This window comes from Taudactylus pleione, unplaced genomic scaffold (assembly GCF_031769625.1).
Source record: "Taudactylus pleione unplaced genomic scaffold, aTauple2 ptg000788l, whole genome shotgun sequence".
NCBI lineage: Eukaryota > Metazoa > Chordata > Amphibia > Anura > Myobatrachidae > Taudactylus > Taudactylus pleione.
In genome coordinates, this window is record NW_028285190.1 from 4,154,041 (window position 1) to 4,175,987 (window position 21,947).

General features: G+C 42.2%; 1 protein-coding gene across 1 annotated transcript in view; it reads left to right on the forward strand.

The window, feature by feature from the left end:
* LOC148475030 (patched domain-containing protein 3-like) overlaps positions 1-21,947 on the forward strand; it is a 189,155-nt gene that overhangs the window by 97,570 nt on the left and 69,638 nt on the right. The window lies entirely within an intron of this gene.

The following is a 21,947-nucleotide window of genomic DNA, read 5'->3' on the forward strand; positions in this document are numbered from 1 at the left end:
GGTGGAGGTTGAGACGCTGGTTGTGCTTGTGGTGTCCCCCACAAATTTGAGGGAGTGGAGGGTTTCAAATTTTATGCTGGCATCATTGGTGTTGGAGGTATGATGTAACCGTGTTTTCAGGTTCAGAAAGTCCATCTTCATTCGAAAAGATGTCTGCTGGAAGATCAGGTTGTTCCGGAGAATCTAGCAGAGAGTTTATGGTAAGTTTTTTGGAAATCACCTTCACATTTCTAAAGATTTTACAGCAAGAATAAAGTTTTAGTAGGTATTGTCCTCCAAACCTAATAACATGAGACACATTATCTTGGTTTACACACATTTAAAAGCCAAATTATGGTGAATTTTTGGTTGGCTTAAAAACAGAAAAATTGTTTAGGTAAATAAGACAAAACTAGCCTGGGCCCCAAAAAAGATAAAAAAATGTATGATGTAGGTTTCACAACATACAAATCTCTTTTTGGTAAATTATAGAAGGCACATAGGTAACAAATCCATTTTTGGGGGGGGATAAGGTCAGCAATTAAGGTTCGTACATTTAAAAAATGTGTAATGTATGTTTTTAAAATACATGTGGATGCCTAAAAAAACAAACAAACGCATATCAAAATGTACAATCCAAAACATACGAAGTCAATATAATATATGAACAGGGTAACTTTGAGGCAAAACAGCAAAGATATCCTTTTTAAAAAGCAAAATCACAGGTATGATCTTACATTTAAGTACCTAACTAAGTTGACAAACCAACACAATATTGCAAATGAAAGGCTCAACAAAACTCGCCAGTGTGTTTCCATGGGCCTAATTAAAATTATAAAAAAAGACCCTTAAGATTAGTGTTAATTTGGCCAAACTTCTAAAAGCAAACCATGTAAGTAAACCTCTAAAATTACTGAGACCTTAAGCTAACAATGTCAACCATCAAAAAGTATTAGAAAAAATAGATAAAAAATGTACTAACAAATATGCATATATTTTTCCAAAACAGATCCACAACAACTCACCATCCAGAAGAGGTGAAGAGGGGCCTCCAGAAAACAAGGCAACTTCATCACATATTGGTGTTGGTGATTGTTGCTACAAATACTGGGGCGTCAGACGCCTCTTTTTGGGTGGCAGATTTGATGTTCCTACAGAACAACATTAACATTGTCATGGTCTCATTTACATTAACTGTGGGTCTACAGACAACTACAGCTCCACAACTCACCAGCCTCCTCGGCCTCTTCATGCTGATGTGTTCTTTGGAGCTGCTGCTCTTGTTACTTCTGCTGTTGCTGGGGTGGTTGCTGCACCCTTTGGGGGAGTGTTTTTTTACTCTTTTTTTTGGCTATTGGTATCTTAAAAAAAAACAAAGATTTTTGTAAAAACCAAAATGCATGCCATTTCTATGTGCTAACAAGGTACCATAAAACAAAAACGAGTGATGCCTCATTAATGACACAGGGCTTCAAATAAATTAAGCAAGTTGCATTATGTGTGTTGCAGTGGTATTTCAATGACATTTCCATGTTTTGTGAACATGATCTTTGTTTTCATTAATTGTACTTTGGACCATTTAATAAAACAAAACATTATGTTGTTAACTCCATTATCTAAAAAAACATGTTTGGTTGACTTATTTAGTGCTTGGTATTAGAAAACGTGTACGAATAACAAATCCGGGATGAAATGCCAAACATGTTTGAACCTACCAACTGCAAAATACACTGCAAGCTGGGTGAAAACACCTAACACAATGCATGTGATTGTAGGGTCCAAATACTTTCTGCAATAATGGTTGCTGTTGGTTACCACACTCCAAATAGTAAAATCAAATTTAAAAAAAAAACAAAAAAAAACAAAAACACTGGACCATTAAGTGAAAACAATACACTTTTTACATGTTGAAATTAACCATTACCAAAAAAAAATACTCACCGGTCTGCTTAGGGGCATCGGTGTTACAGACATAAGTTTTATGGACAACCTCAGGAGGGATGATCTGCTTGATGGGTTCCTCATAGTCTAAATAAATTGCATGATATGGGGATCCTCCGCCAGTACCACTGGCATACCTCAGCTCATCCGCCATTTTGGCCTTAACATTGCACTTAATATCAGAAAAACGCTTTTTGAAGTGGTTGGCATCACGTTTAGTGGGCTCCACTGCATTGACAGCATTCAAAACTCCAGCCCAAATAGCAGCTTTACGACGTGCAGAGGTGCTGACAGCCTGTCTACCAAACAACAAGTGCTGGTGCTTAAGAACCTCATCCACAAGTGCCATATTCTGGTCAAATGTAAATTTGATGTTCTTGCTGGATTTTGTCTTTCCCCTGCGCCATGCTTCAACCTCACTCTCCTCACTGGAAGTAACATCAGGCTGGGTAGCCAACACCTCAAGCCCCTCTATCTCTCCCTGGCTCTCCTGCTGGGCAGACATCACCAACACCACAAAGACACAAATAACACTTAAAAATTAAAAGACAAACAAACACAAAACAAAACCACTACCACTACTTACATATATCGCACACACACAGAGAGATGACCACTGACAGGACGAAATTAAAACGACAATAGACAAAAATATAGACACTTACAAAAAATGAACTAATCTACAAACAGATACCAGACAAAATTCACTCACATATCAACAATCGCAAATAACAACTCCAATAACACTATACCACCAACTCCTCACTGTCCCTCTCCTCTCTAACTCCTGCCACAAACCCACAAGGTCCGTACGTCACAGGGCATATTTATATTCTGTCTGAATATTCCAAAAACATGTGACCACTTCCACCAATCAAAAGTAATATGAAAGGTGGGTTTTAAAAAGGTAGCTGGTGTTCTCGGGCGAGTAATTACACTTAATTAGATGCAACTAACCAAAAACAGAAAAAAAAACTGCCAAAAAACACATTTCAACTAGAAGAGAGATATCTCCCCCGAGTTAAAGCAAAACTGACCCGAGAAATCTCAATTTGCTTTACCATCGGAAAACTGACTTTCACCTAAATTCGCTTCTTAGTAAATTTGCAGAACCAAAATAAATAAACTAGCCTGAGTTTAGGCGATGCAAATCGAGATTTAAAAACAAAGAACTCGACCAAACTCGATTCTTAGTAAATTTACCCCTAGATCTCTTGGGGCTATTCTGTTTCCCTTTCAGCTTTTGCGCTAAATATTTCATAAACTTATGCGACCTATCTGCGGAGCTAGAAGAGCCACTGGAAGATTCAAATGATGCGGGGGAAATGCTGCGCCTAGCTGAAACAACATGCTCACCAGATCTAGCTGTAGACGGCCCAGCTACAACTGACTTTTCATAGATGTCTTGTTCCCTGCTGCGCGGTGCACCCACCACTGCTTTACTCGATGATGTCCCAGCACCAAGCGCAACCGATCCATCCTGCGGAACCGCAGAGACGGGAATCTGCGGGCTTGAGATAGAGTGTGAGGCAAGCTGAGATGGTAAAGCCACCGCTGGAGGGGCAGGTGGCGGTGGGAGAGGGGGGGCGGGAGGGGGTGCATGAGATACAGGGGCAAGTGGGAGGGGGGGTAGGAAGGCCTGTGTAGGGGGAAGACGTGGGGCTTGAGTGAATGCGCCTGTGGGAATAAGGGGTCTCGGCAAGGGGGGCTGGTAAGCATGGCATAAACCTGCTGTGCCTAGTGAAAGAGGGTCGTGTGCGGTGGATCCAGGGGGGATGATGTATTGGGGTGGTGCATGGTGAAAAAGAGTGGGGACGGCACTGTAAGAGTGCACCATAGATAGTTGCAGATTCTGCTGGTGTGCGGTGCCAGCCAGTATGCAGCAAAGTAGAAGTGCTTGCAGCACCTGTGCCTGCACACTGCCACGGTAAGCAGTAGAAAAGTGTACAACCGCAGGTGAGGGGGGGCCGAATGGTGGGAGGCAATAGGATTATTGGGTGCCCTGGATGGGGTAGAACTAGCCCACGACACCACAGAGCCACTGTGGCTAAATAATAGGGGAGAATCCCCACTAACCAATGTTTGCCCCCTTGCTCCTAAAGCAGGGGGGCAGGAGCCTGCTGCTGGAGGGCTGACAGACATTTAAAATGGCCACCGGGGCTTGAGGGGCATGGCCTAATGCCGGAGGAGACCGCGAGTCAGCGGGGGCCTGGGGCTGAGATACAGACTGGCGGGGGGCCCCAGCACCACTTGCAGAGCCCCCGGCCAGCCAAACAGTAAGGGGAGACTGAGCAGGAGCGCTGGCACTGGCATCCGCGGCACGCGCACCCTCGAAGGCCACAGATGCGGCATTGCAGCTGCTCATGTGCCACGAGCTGCACCTGGATGAGGCTGGGGCCACTGATGTGAGTGGCCTGGCCGATTCTCAGCCAGCTTGAAACTGCAAGATGGCTCCTCAACCCTGGCTGTTTATTTGACTAGACTAGGCCTTGCCTCCTGCTACTGTACATTGCTAATAGGTCCAATAATTTTATTGATAGGTCCTTGCTCTCTATCCTTTAACCCCCTAACTGACCAAGCTAGCAAAACTCCTAACAAATAGGGTGCTTACCTTTCCTCAAACTTATACAAGTATTTGGAATCTTAAAGTATTGTTGTAGACACAACAGCTGAATAGACAATCAGGAGCTTGAGTTTATTGCAGTGAAAAGATTTTGTACAGCCATACTCACAGTTACACAGACAAGTAGCAGAGGGATACTGTTAAAATACTGATGGAGTGTATTCCTGCTTTCAAAATGCCGGCGCTGGAATCCCGACAGCCCCGGCATCCATACCACCGGAATCCCAAAGGTAAGTACCAGGTATAGGGGGAGGGTTAGCTTTAGGGTTAGGAGATGAGGATTAGGTACTAGTGGGAGGTTTAGCATTGACAATAAGTGGGGAGAGTTAGGTTTATGGTGCGGGAAGGGGGAGGTTAGGTTTAGGCACTAGGGAGGGAGGGAGGGTTAGTGTTAGGAGAGGGGGAGTATTAGCATATGGATCGACAAAGTGTCAGTATTCTAACCATGACAGGACACCGGCATTGGGATTCTGACTACTGGGATCCTGAATGCCGACATCCCGTACCCATCTCATAGCCAGGGCCGCGCTAGGCTGTGCTGTGCCCAGCACCAAATTGAGTTGCCACCCCTTCCCTCCTCCGCTCCCTCCCCCTGAGCTTACATATTGCCTCTACCGACCAGGAGGGTGGGTGGGCATTTCCTGCGCCCTCCAGATACAGTGGTGCTCCGGGAAACGGACCGGCTTGCCTGTGCCTGGAGCCACTACTGCTCATAGCAGAGATAGTGTGGAGCATACAGTGGTATCTGGTCATGTACTGTATGTAGGTGGTATCCCAGGATATTTAATGGTCCCACACAGAGCTGAGTACTAAAGATCTGTGTAATACTGTGCCACTCAAACACAGTGCCATGATGGTACCATGCATGCATAGACTAGACAACACTGGCAGATACTTCATCTAATGGAGCATCATGGAGATAGAGATGTAGCATACTCCATATAACAACAAAACACAAACATTATTTTGTCTTACAAACTTTATCAGCAACATTCACTTTGGTGACACACCCTCTGCTTTTTTTCTCTCCAATCACACTAATCTAATTAGCATACTGGCCCATAAGAGTGATCAAGAATCATCGATACTCAAACAAATAGTTATACTGTCTGTCTGGCTCCCATATCACTGACACTAAAATCGGTATATGAGCAATCACCATCTGGCCATGTCCATGGTGGAGATCGACAACATGCAGATAATTGCTTGATGTTGTCAGTATTTTTTTTTTCTTTATTGCACTGGTTACATTTATAACAAATGTGTTGATCACATTAATTCTGTTCATATTCACATTAAATGAATGGACTCATATCTTCCACCAACAGGGAACATAGCATACTTTAGTTTCAGTACTCTTAGTGCATAACAAACATTATTTTGTGCGATTTCCATCAACTGTTTGGCTGAGAGAAGACCAATCAGAGTGATAGTTTGTTAAACATTTACACAGTCTTGGCTGAAGCTGGAATAAAACTCCTTGTGATAACACTGCTATGACTATTGTGCCTGGCCAATCAGTCAGCTAGGGGAAGATGGAGCTTGGCCTTAGGAATCTTAATGTATTTAATATGCAGGGACTCAGGCCTCTTTGTTTGCTGATGACCCTTCCTCCCCTTTTTTATTTTCTCTTTACATGTCATGCCAGAGTGGAGGCGGTGCCTTCCAGCTATAAACCTTGGAGCTGGATGATTATACCCATTTTTGACATCTTCTGGCAACTGCAAAGTCTGTAATATTACCTGATTATATAGAGCTGGATGATTACACTCCTTTGTCACATAATGTATGTAGGCTACATACTGTATGAAGGTTGTAGAGCCTGTAATGTTAACTGATTAGATATTGATCTACCTGCCCCTGTTATGATACACCAGAAATATCACATGGGACCCCTAGAAGCACACAACAGAGCTCTTCTGACTATAACAGCCCCTCTTCTCCCATTGATAGTGACATTCTCACCGGTACTGAGTTGCCGCCAGGTCTTATTCTCAGGATAGTAGAGGCTCATACAATTAACAGGTGTTTACAGGAGATATGGCTGGAGTAAATGAGTAGAAACACAGGAAAGCCAAAGACTTGACTGGAGCTATACTAATCTGAAGGACTGACAAAAGACAGCACAGTAATGGCAGGATATTCAGAGAGCACGAGGACAATAGTAGATAAGGTAGGACATTATGGCACCAGGATGGTAACACAGAGTTTACACATGGAACCTGTATCAGTAAGCAAACACCAGGGCATGAAGCTATAAATTCCCTGCCTGTCTTTTAACACATAATTGTATTTAGATGGAACATACAGCTAAAGAAAATCAGATAACAAATTCAAACAGAGGAATGGCTAAATTCAACATACCAATTTATTGCTAAACATGTATACAGTCAAATATAACACTCACAAAAATGATAGCAGCATAAGATATAAACAAGGTAAACCTATATATATAAAATATAAAACCACAGAAATAGTGAAAAGAAAGTCTTTTGACTAATCACGTATAGGATAGTAAACATCCAGAACTCCTGTAAATAGAATATAACAATTCATAGATAATCACATCTCCTTAGGGCATCAATATAATTTTTTTTCAGAAAAAAGATTCAAATAACGGACTTGGATATAGATCCATATATGTTTGTTTAAAAGTTTGTTACAATGTACCCAATATGGAAACACTAACTGTTCATTAATACTGAAAGAGTTTTTTAGTATCCAATACTCACCAGCAGCTGCACTGATCCTGTGTGCAGTGGAAGCGGCAGTGGATGGTAAGAGACAGCTGCCTTCCAACCCAGATAGGGTGCACACTTCTAATATTGTTTGCCAGCAAGATTGAGAAAGAGCCGAATGGCCAAGGGGGCACCAGCAGCTATCCGAAACTTGCACGCTGTTCTCTCTCTGTGGAGAATCATCTAGTTGAAGCACAATGGTATCAGGCCCTCATACATCTTGGATGTCATCTTGCCACCTCAAACTTAATATATCCAACACAGAATTAATTATATTTCCACCGGCCAATAGTAATTACCAACCTGATATCTCTATCACTGTTGACAACTCGACAATCAACCCCACCCCACAAGCCCGCTGCCTAGGTGTCATCCTTGACTCTGAACTGTCTTTTGTTCCCAACGTTCAATCTGTCTCAAAATCATGTTACATACATCTAAAAAACATAGCCAAAATTCGACCTTATCTTACAAAAGACACTGCAAAAAGTCAAATCCACACATTCATTAATTTCCGCATTGACTATTGCAATAGTTTCCTTGCTGGTCTTTCCAAAAACAGACTCTTGCCACTACAATCCATTTTGAATGCAGCTGCGAGGCTGATCTTCCTCACCAAATGTTCACTGTCTGCTGATCCACTCTGTCAGTACCTCTATTGCAGACCCGTAACTAGAATTTTTGGTGCCCTGTGCCAGAGAGAGCATTGGTGCCCCCCCTTTTTTTAAATATTGACATAAGATAGTGCACCTGAAAAAGGGCCATGGCCTCATGGGGAATGGCCAGGGAAGAGATAAGGGAGGCCAGGAGATGCTTGGGATAAAAGAATAGGAAGCTACAAGTGAGAATGATAATAAACAGGAAAATTGAAATGCCCAAACAGCACCCCCTGTGATCCGTTCCCCTAGGCCATGGCACTGGTTGCACTACCCTAGTAGTGCTCCATTGGTGACCAGTCTCCTACCATATACAATATAAAATACTTACACTCACACATACTGTAAAGCTATTAACCAAACCACACCAACATACATCTCTTCACTTATCTCAAAATATCTCTTAACCTGACATCTCTGCTCTGAACAAGCTCTGTGTCTCTTATTCATATGCATAACTTGCTCCAATGCATGGTTACAGGACTTTTTTTGTGCCCTCCCACCCACAATAAGACTTTCCGCTAGTCTACAAACATTCAAGAGTTCCCTGAAAACTCACCTCTTCAGACAAGCTTATCAGATTCCAGAACAGCCCACATAAACCATCATAGCTTTACTATCTAAGGGCCTGATTCAGAGCCGGACGCTCTGAACGATCGCCCACTCTGAATAAGGGCATTTTTTTTTTTTATTGTTGCGCCTCTTGGCCGCTCGCATAGCTGTGGGCTACTACCCCCTCCTTATGCGAGCGGCCATGATGATGGTCGCGATGGTCAAGACCATCGCGACCATCGGGCTTGTGGCGAGACCCTTGCGGTAGGGTCTTGTTGCCGCAAGCCCACGAGTGCTTTTGGCTCTAACAGAGCCAAAAGCACTCCCACTGACATCACCTGTGATGTCAGTGAGGCCGGCCCCATAGTTAGGTGTTCCCATGGGAACGCCTCCACCTGGGCAGCCACACTCTTGGCCCGCCCACCAAAGGGGGCGTGCTGTCACTCAACATCGACAGCACGCCCCCTTTGGTACGAGACCCGGAGCGACGGCTTGACCGTCACTATCCAGGTCTAGCGCATGCGCACGACGGAGCCGGCTCCATCGTGCGCATGCGCACTGGGCCACCATCGACCCGCTAGCGAGTGCTTAGTGCTCGCGAGCAGGTCTGAATCAGGCCCTAAGTCCCTTCTTACAGTATACATATATTATCACATATTTTCTCTTTCTTTAATTTCACATCCTCCTAACCCTAGGCCAACTTTCCTGTGTAACTGGTTCATACAGCTCACCAATAACCTCTGCAATCTGGCTGGACCAATTTGCAATTTGTAGCAACCATCCTTGTGTATCAACACCTATTTCCCTATAGATTGTAAGCTTGCGAGCAGGGCCCTCTTACCTTTATGTCTGTCTGTTACTACCCAGTTTTGTTCAATTGTTTCCATTTGTAAAGCATATTGAAGTTTGCTGCTCTACATAAGATACTGTTAATAAATAAAATAATAAATAATAATAGATGTGTACTATTGTTTTTTGCAGTGGGACTACAGGTGCCAGAATGCCTATTTTTTGGCACTTATGGAACTACAAGTGCCAGCCAGTGGCCGGCACCCGTACCCCCACTGTAAAAAAAATAGTAAAAAAAAGACAGTACACACACTGAAAATAGTATAAGTTTATTACACACTAAACACACACATACATACTTACCTTGTCCCTGGTGATCGGTCCCCTTGTCCAGTAGAAATCCATGGTTATCCCTAAAAGAAAATAAAGTGGCCGCTGATTGGCTGTGAGCCATGTGGCTGTTGATGGCCAGCCATGGCTCACAGTCAATCAGTGGCCACTTACTCTAGAGTAACCTTTAAATGGCTGGTAGCCCAGCAAATAACAGAACACACAAGGTTTCCATCATTTACTGGGGAAAAGATGTATGTGTCTGAATGGTCCAAATTATTTTGGATTGTTATTTTGCATGGCAGTGACTCTACTGCACAAGAGTACAAACTTTGCCAGGTGGTAGGTGAGTATTTAAATATTTTTTTTAAGGATAACCATGGATTTCTACTGGACAAAGAGACCGATCATCTGGGACCAGGTATGTACAGATGTGTTTACATACACCTTTCCTAAAATTTAGGCATATGGCTGAATGTACCATGCCTTTAAATCTGCGAATTAGCCAGGCCTTGTGATTTTTCTTAAAATTTGCTACTTTAATCTGATACTTAATACAAATACTTTTGCAGGAAAAAAAATTGGGATCTATCTAATTGCTACTCGTCGTGGTGCATCTTAGCCGTGCTGGCATCTGGTGCCAAATGAAGCAAAAAAAAGAAAGGTGTATGAGGACACATCTGTATGTATGTGTGTGTCTAGTGTGTACTTTTTTTTGTACTATTTTTTTTACAGTAAGGGCACAGGTGCCAGCCGCCTGCTGGCACCCATAGCATTATAGGAGGGGCGGGTGGAGCTGTCGTCAATGGGCCCCCACACTGCTGCAAATATTGGTCAGAACATGGCCACTCGGGACTCAGCACAGCACAGTAGCACACTCTCCCTGCTGAACACACCAAGGTTGCAATGCTGACTGTGTAAGCTAGTCCCCCTTGCTCACATAATGCCGTGATTCATAGGTGTATGGGTAGGGGACGGGGCCTAATGATGTGAAGTGCCTGCCCCATCAGAAAGCTGATGCTGCAGCTGTAACAGCAGGTATTGTGTGCGTGTTCTCTGTCCATTTTTTTACTACTTCTCCCTAGCTCCCTTTCTCTCTCCCCTTTCTCCCTCTTTCCCTCTATCTTACTACCTTTCCCTCTTTCTGTCACTCCCTCTCTCTCTCTATATATATATATATATATATATTTTTTTTTTTCTATCTGTCTATAGCTCTAACTATATTGCTATCTATATATCGCTATCTATTAATCTATCTATCTATCTATCTATCTATCTATCTATCTATCTATCTGTATATTCCCCTCTCAAAATCCTGCTTTTGCCCCTGGCAGTGTATTAGATCATGTCCAATATGGTGCTGGCAGCCAGTCGCAGACATGATATAGTATTCTGCGACCTTGCCAATCAGTGGAGAGTCAAGAGGCAAGGTAAAGCCCGGTACACACTAGATGATATTTCGCCTGATCCGGCAGATCGGACAACATATCGTCCACATCTGCCAGTGTGTACAGGTTATGTTGCTGACAATGCACGCTCCAGCGCATCATCAGCAACATCGTCTGTCAGACCTGCCTGCAGGTCCAATGGGCAATAACAGCAGCGGGGGCCATACTGCCAAATGTAGCTTGGCCCCCACCCTCACGCTGTCACTCCTGGTATCTGCAAGTGTGTATGCACTTGCCGATACTGGGACCCTCGCCTGGTCCTGCCGCCTGATAGATCATCTGGGTACACATCATTAAGTGTGTACCCAGCTTAAGGGGCATAGTAGTCACTGTGTGAGGCCGTGGAAATTTCGTATATGGGCCCCACAACTTAGTTGGCCCAGGGCCCACATAAGCCTTAATCCAGCCCTGGCCCCAGGCTTCAGCCCAGGCCTGAAAATGGACCCCTTTATTGGGGGTCCCACCTCCCCTGGAATCTCCGGCCATGGATGACTAGTTTGGGGTGTCAATGTTTTGGCCGGGGTGACCCGGTGAGAGTGGGATTACACTCTGGCTACTTTGAGCTCAGTGCTAGTTTTAAAAATAATGGGACCCCGATGCCATTTATTCGCCAACCAGGACCAGCACGCAGAGCCTAGTGCTGGTTCCTAAAATATGGGGGACCCCTACACGGGTTTTCCCACACATTTTTAGAACTAAGACTGGATCCTGGAGCTCAAGGCTGGTTATGCTTTTGGGGGGGGGGAACCCACATATTTTTTTTAAAATTAACTCTTTATTTTATTAATTAAAGGGAAAAAAATACACGGATCACACTGATGTGTGTATGTTTCTGCAAGACATGCTGCTTAGGAGGGTGTCTGTTTGAAACTTCTATTTTGCTTCAATTACACCTGTGATTATAATCACGATTGTTGGTAAATTCCCCTGTTGCATTCCTGTCTATGGAAAGTACTGTCGTGTTAAGACAATGTTGTACTAATTTCTAGTTGTATTTAGAGGGGGCATTTTAACTCTGATTAGGCTGTGTTCACCTCTGAAAATACAGAAAAAACACCCATTTTTGGCATAGTAAATTCCTGTATTTGTAAAAATGGTAAAATACTCCTGTGATTGCAATCTCGGACAGACATGGAGCTAAGTGAATTCACCCCTTGGTTGGGTCACTTGCCTACCTTAGCGAGCAGATCATCTGTATAAAACGTAACTTTTAATAATAATAAGGAAAAAATGCAATCTCAAGGAGAGTACATAAAAAATGCAAGCGGACCAGGGTTGCCTACCTTCCCAAAAGTTACGGGAGCCTCCCAATTTTTCAGGTCACCCCCGGAAGGGTAGGCACTTCTCCCGCATTCTGCCCACTTCCTAGTGAAGTGGGGTGAATGGGGAGAATATTCCCAGTGATCGGAGGATCTGGAGGTAGGAGACAGCTCTAATGACATGATTCTATGAGAATCACTTAATTTGGCCCCGCCCCTATTAAAAAAAATGTGCAGTTTGTGGAAAATTGCCACGAGGGAGCGGGGCTTAATGACGATACCCATCCGGCCCCGCCCTCAACTCCGTCCACCTGTTTCTCCTCCCCAGACTTCTCCCGGGAAGGAAAAGAAGAAGTTGGCAAGTATGAAGCAGACACACAAATACTGTATACTGTAGTACTCGAAAGGTACTTGTTATAAAAAACCTGGGACCAAGCATGAGGTCTCACTTAGTTAGAAAATGCAATAGCAGATTTGTACACAATTGAAGAACTTATAGAATCATAGTGTGTGATATTTTGAGTTTTACAATATGGTTCACCAAACAGAATTATTAGGGTAGTAATACTGCATCAATATTTAAATTCAGTAGTGATTATAATGGATTATCCCAATGTGGTGACCAGTCCCAAGTATATGCTGTTAAAAGTAGAGATCAGCGGGTCCGGTTCTCAGAGAACCGGACCCATCGAACATTGCAATTCTGAGTCGGATCCAAGACCGGCTCAGATTTTCCCACCAAACTCGGATCTCAAAGCGAGGCAAAATGTCATCCTCCCAGTGTCGGATTCTCGCAGGTTTTGGTATCTATAAAGGTTCCAGTGATCTGCACCATTTTCACTCTGGGTGTGGATGGTGCACTGAACAGATGTGTTGCTGTCACTGTCTGTGTCAGTGTGTTGTCCAACTTTTCTTGTCAGGGTCTGGGGCTGAAGGCTGCTGCTGTGTTGTCCATAAAGGGGCTGGGGCTTCAGTGGGTGCTGCAGCTGTTGTGTAACTTGTCCTGTCAATCAAGGTGCTGCTGCTGGGTTATACATAAGGGCTGCTGCTGTGTTGTTGTCCTATCCATCAAGGTGCTAGGGCTGCAGTCCATAAAGGGGTGCTGTGTTGTCAAATGGGGGGCTATGTCAATCACTTCCCCAGTGTAAAAAAAAATGAAAATGCTTTTTTGTTTTTTCTTTTTGTGTGTGTGCATTAGCAACTTAGCTGCGCCATTATTGTTTAGTGAAACTGCCAGCCAGATCACAGTTTATCATCCATGTGTTTGTGACTGTGCACTGCAGATGGTCTGTCTGCACTCAGCAGGGTTGTTTTGTTGTCCATAAAGAAGGAATGCTGTCTGTGTTGTTCATCATGGGCTGCTGCCTCGTTCAGGGGTGCTCTTCCCCAGTGTAAAAAAAAATAAAAGTGAAATAAAATTAATATTATCAATCCACAAAAAATGTAAAAAAATATATATATTTTTTTGTGTGTGTGCTTTAGCAACTTAGCTGCACTGGTTTTGTTCAGTGACACTGCTGGCCAGACCACAGTTTATCGTCCACATATTGTGACACTATAAGTCATAGCACAGTGCTTTATTATTATTCAGAAAAAATTTTGTGTCACTGCAAATGGCAGCACAGTGTTTTACTCCTAAGAAATGTTGTGACACTGTTAGGGGATGTAGTCAGCATCCCAGCGTGTGGAATGCTGACTGTCTAAATATCGGCACCAAAATCCCGATTGGTCGGGATCCCAACACCAGTATCCCCACCGTCAGCAACCCAAAGGTAAGTATCAGGGTGTAGGGGGAGGTTAGCATTAGGTAGCAAGGTTAGGGTTAGACATTAGGGGGAGGGTTAGTGTTAGGCACTGGGAAGGGGGTGTTAGGATTAGGGTGCCGGGAGGCTGAGGTTAGGTATAGGCACTAGTGGGGGAGGTTAGGTTTAGGCACCGGGGAGGGGGTGTTAGGTTTAGGGTGCAGGGATGGGGAGATTAGGTTTAGGCACTAGGGAGGGGTTGTGTGATTTAGGCACTGGGAGGGAGGGCTAGGGTAGGGGTCAGGGTAGGGGTAGGGAAAATACTTATGTGCATTACTATGGGTGTTGGCATTCTGAACAGCGGCATCCCGACAGCCAAGATTTCATACCCAACCCACTGTAAGTGGTAGCGCAGTGTAGTCAACTTTTCACTTCTTTCCTCATTTGTGAATAAATTATTAGTCTACACACTGACTACAAGACCACAACAAAGTGCTAAATAACATGCGTTATACATAAAACTTGATGACATCACTGTAAGTGGCAGCGCAGTGTGTTATACTTATTTTATTCATAAAAAATCTTGTGACACTGTAAGTGGTAGAGCAGTTTGTTATTATTTTCTTATTCAGAAAAAATCTTGTGACACTGTAAGTGGTAGCTCAGTGTGTTATTCTTTTCTTATTCATAAAATTTTTTGTGACACTGTAAGTGGTAGTGCAGTGTGCTATTCTTCCTTATTCATAACAAATCTTGTGACACTGTAAGTGGCAGCGCAATGTGTTATTCTTTTTTTATTCATAAAAACTCTTGTGATACTGTAGTTCATTGATACCACAGTGTAATATTTAAAATTGGTACAAATTGACATGAGTGCTGTACCCCACTTCATTCATTATTGTTGATATGGAGAACAATCAGTTGAGAGGAGAGCAGGAACCAAATACTAGTGCTGGAGCTGCTGCCAGTGCCACCAGTCATGACAATACTAGTCCATCTACATCATCTACTAAAGCTGATGCCCAAGGGCATACAGGGCTTAAGTCAGAGCATCTAAAATCAAGAAACAATCTTTTACTGTGGTTAAGAAAAAACATCAAAGGAAAGTTAGCTGCAGAAAGACATAAAATTGGCAATATGCCTTTCACCACATCAAGTGGCAAGGAAAGGCTAAGGCCTTTTCTTTTATGTATGACTGGTGGTTCTGCCTCTTATGATTATGTAAGCACAAGTGAACATGCTGACATAGAAATCGAGGATGCTTCTGTGGAAGTGCACCAGGATGAGCAGGATTTTTGTATAGCTGACGCTAATAAGGATGTTGTTGTTGATAAGGATGTTTTTTGTTTAAATCAGGCCCCAGTGGAAGAAACAGTTGTTGCCCATTGTCATGCCTGGGCACAAGACAAAAAAATCCACTTCTAATATGTGGAATTATTTCTACCCAAATCAGGACAAGAATTGTCAAGCCATCTGTAACCTTTGTAAAGCCAGAGTAAGTAGAGGTAGGAACCATAACCATCTCCTCACTGTTACATCATCTGCAGCGCATCCATCCAAAAAGATTTTTCAAAATTCAGAAACAAGCAGTCCAGCTTCAGCTAGCTTCTTTCTCTCTGCTAGATCCAAGCACCTTCCATCTTCACCACCAACACTTTCATCAACAATATCAATTATGAAGCAATTGGTTTGTTTGGGCCCAGACAAACCTTAAATCTTAAATCTTGCATTTGCTCTGTTCAGCTTGTCCACATATCTGTGGTTAAGTGGACAGTCGGTACAATGGCATTTTGGAGGCCACTAATTAAGTTTTTTTTTAATGTCCCTGTACAGGTTGGGAATTGCTTTTCTAGTGAAGTGGAATCTTGATGGGATTTGGTAGCGGGGACACAGGACCTCAATTAATTGTCTAAAACCCACTGCATTATTAGCAGATATTGGATGCATATCTAATACCAGCATAGCTATTATGGCATCAGGGATCCACTGCGCAATTGGGTGACTGCTATCATATTTGCTCCCCTTTGCAAAGTATTGTTTAATAGTCAATTGTTTTTTAAAGAATTTATAGACTGCGCACTTAAAGACTATTCAGAGCCAACAAGTCTTTTAAAATCATTCATAAAAGCTTATTTTAATCAAAGAACAATAAATGGAAAGAATAATAGGTGGGTATATGAAGAAACCCATACACTTACATAGACACAGTTAAGTAATATATTTGTACAAAAAATAAATAAATGAAATAGATACTCAAAAGCACAACATAAATCAATTGTGATAGGTAGTTAAAAAAATGGTCACCAGCATTTTATTCGTAAAAGACAATGTAGCAATGTAGCAGCATAAATGGAAACATATAAAAAGTAATTATTATGTTTCTAATATTTGAGCAACCTGTAGCAATAGCAAATCAAATTGTTTCAGCTTATATTGAGAGGTCTCAAACCATAGTAAGCAGAAAAACACATTGCTGTTGGATCAGCAGAGCAGAGCAGTTCACTCAAAGGTGCAGAAATCTAGTACATTCAATAGTATTCTTGGCACAAAAAGACAATCCTAAAGAGGCTTACTGTTGAGGCCACGGTTTTATGTAGGAATCAGATACTGCTGCTATTTCAAGGAGTCAATTGTCCCACACACTGGACAAATTGCAGAAATGTGGTTCATATAACGCATACACCGGGTAATGGCAAGTCACTCCATAGGTCCCGCAGACCAAACAAAGCCCAGTGTATAGGATGTCTTTGAGAAACGGCTGTTTATAAGTCATGTATATTCCACAGGGACACTGATCTCTGAGCCATAGATTGTTGGAAAGATAATACTTGCGGTCTCAGTTCAGGTGTCCAGTGAGTGATCTCTGCTTGTGGCTGAGCGCTGATTCTGGAAAAGGCTTAACTGCTGACGCCTTAAGGAGATATGGTTCTCTGGCTGCTTAAATTAAGCCGGTGACCTGGGGTAAAGCTCAACGCATTTCAGTGCACCTGGCACCTTCGTCAGGAGCATATGCTGGGTTCCTTCCTGTTGTTCATTAAATAGAGACAGAGGGAGGTCACTCTATAATCAGAACAATCCATCAATTATAATTTGTTGTTTAGAAGGTTCTTAGGAACCATTTATAGGAACCTTCTAAATAACAAATTATAATTGATGGATTTATAACACCTTTCCTGATTATAGAGAGACCTCCCTCTGTCTCTATTTAATGAACAACAGGAAGGAACCCAGCATACACTTCTGATGAAAGTGCCAGGTGCACTGAAACGCATTGAGCTTTACCCCAGGTCACCGGCATAATTTAAGCAGCCAGAGAACCATATCTCCTTAAGGCACCAGTGGTTAAGCCTTTTCCAGAATCATCACTCAGCCGCAAGCAGAGATCACTCACTGGAGACCTGGACTGAGTCCGCAAAAGCCAGCCGGCATTATCTTTCCTATCATCTACAGCTCAGAGATCAGTGTCCCTGCGGCACACACACGATTTATAAACAGCCTTTTCTCAAAGACATCTGATACACTTGGCTTCGTTTGGTCTGAGGGACCTATGGAATGACTTGCCATTACCCGGTGTATGCGTTATATGAACCACGTTTCTGCAACTTGTCCGGTGTGTGGGACAATTGACTCCTTGAAACGGCAGCAGTATCTGATTCCTACATAAAAACGTGGCCTCAACGGTAAGCCTGTTTAGGATTGTCTGTTTGTGCCAAGAACACTTTTGAATATACTAGATTTCTGCACCTTTGAGTGAACTGCTCTGCTCTGCTGATACAACAGCAACGTGTTTTTCTGCTTTCTATGGTTTGAGACCTCTCAATATAAGTTGAAACGATTTGATTACATTTATTTATTTTTTGTACAAAGATATTACATAACTGTGTATATTTAAGTGTATGGGTTTCTTCATATACCCACCTATTATTCTTTCCATTTATTATTCTTTTGATTAAAATATGCATTAATGATTTTAAAAGTCTTGTTGGCTCTGAATAGTCTTTAAGTGCGCAGTCTATAAATTATTTTTCTCTCTTTTAATTGGGGAGGAATGCACATCTCTCTTAATAGACAGCAGCACTAGACATATTCAGGTTACAGAGACATATCCACTAGTGCCATCCACACAAATTTTTTCTGGAAAATTGTTTTTTAAAGTACTACTAGTAGTATTCTTGGTCCCCTTCTGGGATTCAAATCCATTCCCAGTAGCAGCATCAGCAGCTGCAGCAGGTACAGCGCTCAAGGAATATACTGGGGCAAAGACTGATGTGAATGATTTAAATATTTTTAAATGCCTCCCCTCCCCTCCTCCTCTCCTCCCTCATAAATTTGCTTTGGAATAAAAAAATGAAATGAAATTCACTACTAATCAAATATTAATTTTGCTACCTTAAACTACATACATACTCCAACTCCCTCAGGCCTTTTGAATAATAAAAACATTTGTTTCCTGATGTGCCATGTTGGAAGTTGAACTGTCACAGCTGCTGCAATCTTTGACATGCAGATTCTGAATGCCAAAAATGTCCAGAAATGTTTATGGCCACAGTCAGTATCTCCTGCATGCCCCTTTAATTTTAAAAAATATTCTGAACCACCAAGTTGATTTTGTTGTCAAAACATGGGACAAATTGCTCACCTTGCTCTCCCCTCCTCCCTCATAAATTTGCTTATGAATTACATTTTTTTATACAATATACTACCAAGCAACCCTTTCTGTTCCTGCCTTCAACTACATACATACTCCATCTTCCTTAGGCCTCTTGATTAGTGAAAACATATGTTTTCTTATGTGCCATGTTGGAAGTTGAACTACCATGTGTTTGTGCCGCCCACTGCTGCTGCGTAGCTTAGTCAGCCAGCTAGCTTGGTGCAAATTTTATGCCTAAACCAGATGAAAACAATAGTGTGAGCTGTGAGGTGGTCAAAATTTACTGGAAACTAGTGTAAATTTATGTTATTGAGGTTAATAATACTGTAGGAACAACAAAAAAAAATTATGTGATTTTAGCTGTTTTTATGATATTTTTAGAAAACTACAGATCCAAAACCAAAATAAAAACACTCAAGTAGCGGTTTTGGCAAAACCAAATCCAGATCCAAAACATGAAGAGATACAGATCCAAAACACGGGGGTTGGCGGACATCCCTAGTAAAAAAGCAGGAAATTGGTTTGTGCCAAATAATGTTTACAGTGTAAGAATACAAGTAGTAAATATTGTTGTAATATCAGACAAATTTTAATAATAATTTGTATGTCCTAAGTTGACAATAAATGCAATGATAATGATACAATTCAGTTGTGTATGATTTACATTTGTATAACCAACCCCTCATAGTTAGCAGGAATACTCATTTAAAGATAAACAATCACAGGTGTAAATCAGGGGAGTATCTATAATGGCTGCAGGGTGTGTGGTGCACACAGGCCCCCGGGACTCTGCACCAATATTATGTGAAACTTACCTCTCCAAGGTCCTGCGTTGGGGCTCCCAGCTCTGCTCAAACGCCGGAAAATGGCCGCTGCGGCCATTTTTCTGGTGTTTTCCACATGCACTATAGACTCTAGGCACATTCTTGTGGCCAGAGTCTATTGATTCTGCGGTGGCCGGACAGCCATGTCACTCAACTGCCAGCAGCTGGAGTGAGAGGAGGGGGCCCATGATGGGGAATGCAGATGAGCCCCCTCTCTCTAAAGATGCCCCTGGTGTATATGTACACAATATAGGTGATTCTCCTGGTAATTAAGTAATTGTGATGCAATGAGTAACAGAAAACTAAATATATAGTCATAATAAAATAATAAAATATTCAGCAACTACTGTTAAAGGTGTCAAGAAATAATATAGGGACAGGGAGTCCATTATAGGGAACCCTCTTCTAGAGATGGTAATTGGCTGCTGCTTACCATTTGAACCAGTAAATGGTAAATGAGAGGAATATCATCTTTCAGAGGGTTCAGAGCAGTGATGTGTGGTGAGGTAAATGGCTGAGGAGGTTACTGGCTAGTATCATAGATAGATTTACAGATACATATATAAACCCAAGGGTTCATGTGGGCATTATACAAAGGTGTAGCAGTTTATAGTAGAGATGTGTGCCAACTCCCGTGTTTTGGTTTTGGATCCCTATCTCCTTCATGTTTTGGATTTGAATTTGGTTTTGCCAAAACCGCCCTTGCGTGTTTTGGTTTTTGATCTGTATTTATGTCTAAATAAATCATAAAAACAGATGAAATCGAATAATTTGGGCCTGTTTTTGTTCCTACAGTATTATTAACTGCAATAACATATACATGTATTGGGTAGGTTCAATGTAGTATCAAGTTCTTCAGTACCTGTAAGACATCTGTGATCTGGAAGAGGTTTTTTCATACTTCTAATAGAAATATGGTGGCCTTGCTTGTGGAGGTGCTGCTAAATAGTACACACTGTAAACAGACATTTACTTTGTGCTCAGGGAGGTTGTTAGGGATAAAGGCAGCAAGATTTGCTGTTTACATCAGAGGAAAGCAGCCTGTAGCTCTCTGGCTGAACTACAACTCCCAGCACCCATGCTGTTTGCTGGAAACTGTTTGTCAACAATGGGTGGCATGCCTTAAGTTACCTCAGCCTGTTTATGCATGGTGTGTACCATGTAAATATGTACTGTATGTATGTGACAAATATACACAATTAATTTTTGTATTAAGCATATTTGCACTTTACTGCACACAACCTGGCAGGAAGATGCTCTATGCTGCTGCTGCTGCTCATATTTCTGGTCTCTCGCATGACACCCACCATCTATATTATCCAGTTATTCCACTTAGAGTCACCTCCATACAAATGATGCAGGCGTTTATTGAGCTGATCTTGTATTTATAGCAACCTGTCAATTCACCAGGGTCCTGGGGATACTGGTTGGGGTTGGGAGCAATGAGAATAACTGGGTAAATTTGAAAATCTACCATGTTTTGACCACCTAATCGACTTGGTAGTTAAGATTTTTTTTTTAAGTGAAAGGGGCATACAGGGGATGCTGTTTGTGGCCATAACAATTTCTGGTAATTTTTGGCATTCAGCAACCACATGTCAAAGACTTCAGCAGCTGTGGCAGTTCAACTTCCGACATGGAACATCAGGAAACAAATGTTTTTTTTTATTAATGAAGACTGAGGCCTGAGGGAGTTGGAGTATGTATGTAGTTGAAGGCAGATAAAGGAAGGGTTGATTTGTAGTAAATTTTATTTAAGTTTTGGATTCCAAAGCAAATTTATGAGTGTGGAGGGGAGGCATTTACAAAAAATATTTTAATCATTCTCATCAGTCCTTGCCCCAGTTGAGCTCTTTGGTGGTGGTTCCGCATTTTTTTTTTTAAAAAGAGGCAGATGGGAGATTCTGTTTGTGGCCATAAAAATTTCTGGATATTTTCAACATTCAGCAATTGCATGTTGAAGACTTCAGTGGCTGTGACAGTTCAATTACCAACATGGCACATCTAGGAAAGAGAATGGTATTGCAGTGGCAGACAGGATGGCAGTTTAATAAACTATAGCAATAATGTTTTTCATCTACACAAATAGACAATATTACACTGCGGTATGACCTACAGTGTCACAATACTTTTATGAATATTACACTGCGGTATGTCCTACAGCATCACAATACATGTATGATATTACATGGCCATATAACCAACAGCATCACAATACTTATATGAATATTACACTGCGGTATAACCTACAGCGTCACAATACTTGTATGAATAGTACACTGCAGTACAGCCGGAAGCATCACAATACTTGTATAAATATTACAGTGCGGTACGGCCAGCAGTGTCACAAATAACAATATTATGACACACCTCTCAGATGTAGCAGTACACACCCACTTTATCATGCTCTCACAG